Here is a 6,983-nt window from a genome sequence, read left to right on the forward strand (position 1 = left end):
GTCCAGCCCCCAGATGATTTCAGCAGAGTTACAACACTGTAAACCTGGGATAAGTTAAGAAAGTTTCAGACCCAAGAATAAAGCCCTGAATTAGCTAAAGCATATATGTACGTCACTGCCAGATGGACTGGAAGGCCAAGAAAAGCTCGTTACAGTCATTGGATTCATGAGGAAGATTTTGGTGGTTCAAAGCACATTTTTCTAAAAGGCATCTTGTCTTAATGGAAGGACTCAAAGTGACAGGGCAGCTTCCCACTTTTCTCCAACCCCTATGAAAACAGCCACTTAAGGGATTTCCCCAAGTTTACACCATCAAGTCAATGGCATTTGGGATCACAACTCCAGTCCGCTGACATGGAGGTCCACACTTTATCTGCTGGAGCAAGCTGAGTCGCACGGTAAGAGGCTGGGGTCCTGTGGGTGGGAAGCCAAAGGTCTTCCAACTCATCCCTCATGACAGCCAGGTAAAAGGGTGCTGCTGATGATGGTGAGGCCCTGAGTGGCCGTGGAGGCATGACGCTCTCCACCGTTATCACTGTGATCACTTAGGGTGCATTTACATGTGCGCTTTACTGCACATTAGACTAATCTAATCCTGCTCATTAGGCTAATCCTGAACTCTGTGCATCTGGGAGCTGCCCTTTGTCCCCTGCCCCCCTGTAGCCCAGGCCTGACCACCCATGCCCCCTGCCAGCCCAGGACTGGCACCTGGGGGAGCCTGGAGCTCCCCTTGGCTGCTGCAGGGAGGCGAGGGCAGCGGGGGGCACAGCAAAGTCTGGAGCAGCCCTGAACCAGGCTGATCCTGTCGGGCTCAATTTGTCCTGACCTGGGCACACATGTAGACATGCACCTGGGCACCTGAATTTTCTGTGCAGTAAATTCAGGCGCATTGATTGCACCTTAGTGGACAGCACCACTTTCCTATGTAGTTGTAAATGGTGGGTGCATTTGACTATGCCCCCATTGGTGTAGTTTCCCACTCAGTGCACACAAAAGGGGTTTATTTTGAAATAACCATAATGTTCAGAAACACCCTGGTGTCTATATACGCTTCAGTTGTTTCAACCCATTCCAAATCACAGCTTTGCCTTGCATTTTCCTTCTCTGACTCCTGTATTTTCAGGTGCTCTCACTGATTCCAAGCTATGAATTCAGTCCGTCACATGGATTGTGAGCCCGGAGCATTATCTGAGCCTGGGTTACTTGCTTAACAATGTAGGTAGATGATTAACCATTAAAGCAACAGAGTCTGCTGACCCATTAACCACATAGGAAGGCTTTCTAGTTTGCTAAACAATGGGGTCAATACAAAAGGCACCCAGAGTTGTCCATCTTGTCACTACCTTTGCTGACGGATCCGTGGCGTTATTGTTACGTAATCACTGCACTCGAAACCCCTGTCAGCCAATCGGATGTGGGAATCCAAGGTTTTATGCATTTTTCTACAAGCTCCATTGACACGAGATGCAAATTGGGCAAGAGTCCCCACTTGGGACGTATTCTCCCACAGTTTAACAGCTTCCATCCATCTTTCGCCCTACATGTTCAGTCAGTGATTGCATGATCGGTCTGCTGATGGATACAATTTTCCCCTCCTATTGATGGGGCTGAGCAGAGTACTCTCTGAAGTGTTTATCCCATCTCATTTGGGGTCAGTGACCAAAATCCCAGCAAGCCTTGTGTGTGGCCAAATCAATCATGCCGTTCCAGCCTGTTATGCCCTGCAATATTAGATCTTCTATGGTTTCCTTTGGTGGCTCTCCTGGTCAATCAATCAATCAATGAATCTTGCCCTTGCTCTGTGTGTGCTTGGTTATTTCCTGCTCCATCCCATGACCCTGCCATTTACCTCCAAACACCGCATTGGCATTTAGGGGGATTCATAGACTCATTGACGCCAGGGTCAGAAGGGACCTCAACAGATCATCGAGTCCGACCCCCTGCCTGGGCAGGAAAGACAGCTGGGGTCAGATGATGCCTACCCAGCTAGATGCCTACCCAACAGGACTTGCCACCTCTCTGTATTCCTCTGAGAAACAAACCTCATGATCTTGTCCTGTTTCCTTGAATATGTTGCGTCGATGTTGCATCCATATCACAGTGCGATGAAACGAGCAGGAAAAGAGATGTTGTCCTTTGGTCCCCCCAGAAATGGCCAAAATCTTCTGAAGCACCCTAGTGTCTACATAGGACACATGCTAGAGGTGATATCTTTTCTACAAGATTTTTGCAAAAAAGAAAAATTCTTTAATTGCAAGCTTTTGGGCACCAACACCCTTCATCAGACATTGGAGAAAAGATTGTAAAAGTTCTCCTGGATAGAAATGAAAGTTTGTATTTCATAGGATTTCACAGAGGAGTCAATAGATGGAAAAGTCCTCTGGGCAGGCAGTTCATAGCTGGTATGAAGCCTCTCACCTCCTGTGAGGATCTCTGATGATGTAAATGATCTTGAAATAAAGGCAGGAGCAGGATCTCAGATTTCAAGTGGTCACAGTTGCTTTCTTTTTGGGAAAATATGAACATTTCACTAGTGTGACTCTTCTGGAAACCAGGAACATGCGCTGTGGGATCTTCTGCAGAATGGCGTGGTGCTCCTGAAATCTTAGCACCGAGGCTATTATTGCAACATGGGATGCTCAAGGGCTTTAGAGACACTGGGGAGAGGTGCTTGATAGGATTTAGATGCCTTTAGGTGCCTACCCCCCTTTGGAAATGTGGTCTTTTGAGTTTAATGTCTACGGTAGCTGGATTACTTAGAAAAGGGTAAGAACCATGGACAAACCACCAGAACTTCCTAAGCCTTGTCTGGAGAACCCAAAGACATGTCCCCTCTACTTTGCAAGCTATTTTTTAGAGCCAAGGCTTTCGAAAGCACTGTGGGTTAGCTTCACTCTTCTCTCATTGCAATCAGAAGTGCCAGTAGAAAAAAAATAAGATCATTGCCAAAGTCTTAAAAAAAAAATCCTACCCTTCAGTACATACAGCCATACAGCGTGGGCCTGTACTCTGCCTTGCTGCATAAAACAGGCCAAAGAAGGTCAGCCAGTGGCGAACAAGCACATTTATGGGCTGGTGTTTCCTTCTCAAAGTGAGTGGCTTTCTCAGTAGCTCCAGCATCCAGAGGCAATGGGACAAACTGAGGTCTGTCCTGGGCTGGTGCCATCCCACTGGGGTTGGCAGCCAGCACCAGCTTATCATCTATCAGGCTTTGGCCGAGGTTGGCATGACTATAAGTACTATTTATACAACTGGAGCCCCCCCCCGAGCCCCCCACTGAGAGCTGGCTCCTCGTGGACAAACACATGGTAGGAGGCAGCACTTGTCTTGAAGAGCTTCCCATGGACAAGGCAGACAAAGGCTGCTTTGTAAAACCCCGTTTCATCGAAGCGTTTGGCCAAGATCATGTAGGAAGGAGACCTGAACGCAAATCGAAGACCCCCTCCCTGCTACCTGACTCTTTGAAGAGACTGTGTAATCCTTCCTTTGCATTTATATTGATTCATATTCCAACCAGAGTTGGTCACAGCACCTACATATAGCACAGACAACCTCTCTCCGTAGTTTGGAGGTACAACTTTCTCGAGGGGACAACCCTTTCCAGTGGCATATCCTTCCTGGCAGGTCAACCAGGCATAGGAAGAGGCCTGCAGGCTTTTGACTGGGTTGAGTTCAGCAGACACGCTCCTATTTTACAATACCTTGTTGCCTCCAAATGTTTCCTCGGTGCTTTTAATTTCAAGCTAAGGAAGAATTACTGCCCTGATGCCCGGAGAGAAGAAAAAAGGCTTTTGTGCCCTGCTCCAAGACAGACACAGCACCACCCACCTTGGTGCCAATGGCAGAACAATTCAAGGAGGAAAGGTAGGTGCTTTTGGGCTATTCAGACCTTTTAGAACACAAATGGAAATTTTTTTTTTGGTATAGATTTTTATTTTTTTCCAAAATTTGCCATATTTTCAAATGTGGAAGAGGATCTTGGCTTTGGCCCCCTGCTCATACTGGTCCCTTTCTTCACTCTCTGACTTTTCAGATTCGTTTTAAACCTTGGAAAAGTAGCAAGAGCATCAGATTCCCAGAGCATGTTTTGCTTTTGTCCGCATGCTGCGAGCAACAGGGTTTTATGCTGCGCTGTACCAATGAACTGGGAGTGCCCGGTCTTGTAGCTGTATGAACAACCAGTATTGCTCTGTCCTGTGGTTTGAACATATGATTAAGACTGAGGAGACCTATTCAGTATTTCTTGCTCTGCCACGGCTTTGCTGTGAGGTGCTGGTGACACCACATCTCACTGTGCCTCACTTCCCTGATCTGTGAAAGAACAATATAATATACAGGCCATATTTGCCTTGTGATGATAAACTAAGACTGGATCTCACTCTTCTTCATTATTTCCTATACATCAGCTGGGATTGAGGTTTTATTTCCTGGATTCACTACCATCTCCAGGCAAAAGAGAGCCATGCATTGGCTCCTACAGGGGTGGCTCCAACCCTAAGGCAGCTGTTACGGCTACAGAGCAATGCTGCTGCCATCCCAGACTACAGGACTCTGCACCTAAGGGCACGTCCCGGGTTATGTGCTGATGCCAGGGATTTGCCTCTTAAGACGGGACAGTCTGCAACCGGGGTGTGCATGAGATGCCCCCAGACTAAGCTTGCCCTGGGTATTTATTTAGTTTTCAGTTTTGCGCTGCGTTTCCTTTGCAACAGGGGGAGGAAACGGTGCCCAGTCCTGTCACAGCATGCATTGCAGACTGCACTGTGGCTTGATGCTGCTGGGTCATCCAAGCGTTAGAAGTGACCTCAAGGGTCATTGGGACCAGCCCCCTGCACAAATGCAGCACTTCTACCCCTAAACCACCCCTGCCCAAGGCTCATCCATCCTCCGCTTGAAAACCTCCAGGTCGGGACGCTCTGCAACTTTCCCAGGCCGTCTGTTCCTTACCTTAAAGCAGAAGACAGCGTCCAGCGGTTGTTGTGTGCATCTGTATCTGCTTGTAAACCACTCTGGCTTTGGTGTGCAAAAATGCAGAGAAGACACGTCTCCTACAGCTCCCGTCAAACAGAGCTGGAGCTGGAAACACCCCCCACACTTACCTCTCAAGGGCATGCATCAACTCCCTCCCCTCCCCTGGAAAACCAAGGTCACGGCCATCCTAAACTCAAGCAGGGCTTGACAAGGGTTTGAAGGACTCTTCTTCTGTCCGGGTGATGAAGCCAAACCCATCCTCTTGTAGCTGGCAAGTGTCCCTTTTGTGTTAACTGTAGTCAAAATGCACAAGCACTTCATGTTCCAGCATGGGAAGTGCTTAGATGTTGGCTGCTCCAGGCTTCAGGTGTAACTAGATCAAAGGACCAACTAGATCAAAATTGGTCCTTCAGGGTGGAAGATGCCATTGTGCCAATGACGCCCAAATCATCCCACAGTGAGCTGGAGAGAAATGATTGTTTCTGTAGTGGACTCATGGCTTTTCAAAGCCCCAAATCCTTTTTCTCTCACGTTCACATTTTGGTTTCCTTCCTTTGAATCACAGACCTGGAAGGGACCTCACCGTTCATCTAGTCTAACCCCTATGTCCCCACAGTCCTGCGTGCTTCCCAGAGGAAAAACAGTGCTTAGAGGGCAAGGCAAAACTGGAGAGAGGAGAAAAAGGAAGAAAATAAATCACTGGCACTTTTCAACAGCGTTTCACACGGCTTCCGGCTTACGCTTTTTATTATCGCGTGTAACGATCACAGAACTCAAGACCCCTTTTCTCTCCCCTCTGCTCCCTGCTGAGGGCAATTCTAGGGTTACTGCACAGATAAAGTGTCACAGCAATAATAAAAAGCAATGGGATAAAAAAAAAACAACAACCTTGCAAACTCGACCGAGTGGTCTCTCTCTCCTGGGTTTTTTAACTGCAATTGAAAGGGGGGAGGCAAGAGGATCCTTGGGGAAATCCCTGGTTCTCACCCAGGCCAGCTGGCTAGTGCCAGAAAGCGCATCTGTCCCCAGGCAGAAATGGTGGTCGAGGCTGCTGCTGTGACCATGCAGCTCCTGCCTTGAGGTATTGAACACCGAGCTGGATGTAATGTAGCTGCCTTCAAGTGGCACTGCATAACCCCACCCTCCCCAAAAAAATACATCCCAGACTGGGCTGATCAGCATATGCCCAACACGGCTCTAGGGCGGCTGCACTGTACCTGTGCCAGGGCGCAGCGTGTGTGGTGTGAGCCTGCAATGCTTCATGGCGGTGCTCCTGGCCGATGCAGACAGGCCACGAGTGAGCCCTGCTGTGGGGCTGGTGCCTGGAGGCTCGCTTTGCCAATGGGGCAATCTGCACATGACGCTGTTGGGAGAAGAGGAGGAGAAGTGGAGGGGATTCAACTACCAGAGAATGGCTCAGGGGAAAGGTTTAGCAAAACACTCAATTGAAAAGCAGAGAAGTGCTGCAATCCAGAACGACGTGGCTTGCTTTCTTCCTCTTCTGCTGGAGCGGCTGCAGACCAGAGCCACCCCCAGGCACCACTTCTCTGCCCAGTGCCCTCTGAGTATGGCCATATGGACAATTCGCTGCAAGGCTGTCAGACCCCCTGGAGCAACCAGCCAAGAGGGACGGCTACAGCCAGCACTGCCCTGCATGCATGGCCAGGTCTCAATTGCAGGGGGCGGGGGTCTAAGGTTAGGAGAACATTAGAAGAGCAACGCTTGTCCCCATATGGATGGCAGATGTTATGCACAACCAGTGGTACAGGGGTAAGGAATACAGTGGGAGATCTGGTGTCCACACCACTTAAAGGTCCACCGTCTATTCCTGCAATATTATATCCAGGATTGGCGCGCAGCTGGAGTCAATGGGCTGGATTTATTTAGCGCGGTGGAACAAGCTGATCAGGAAAGCAGTGAGTTTCCACCACTGGAGGTTTGCAAGGAGAGTCCCAACGAGGTAAATGTGGGGTGGAGACTCCTGCATTTGGGTACGAGGGTTGGACACGGTG

Source organism: Crocodylus siamensis, chromosome 5 (assembly GCF_052110815.1).
Source record: "Crocodylus siamensis isolate JL-2025a chromosome 5, ASM5211081v1, whole genome shotgun sequence".
In the NCBI taxonomy this organism is placed as follows: domain Eukaryota; kingdom Metazoa; phylum Chordata; order Crocodylia; family Crocodylidae; genus Crocodylus; species Crocodylus siamensis.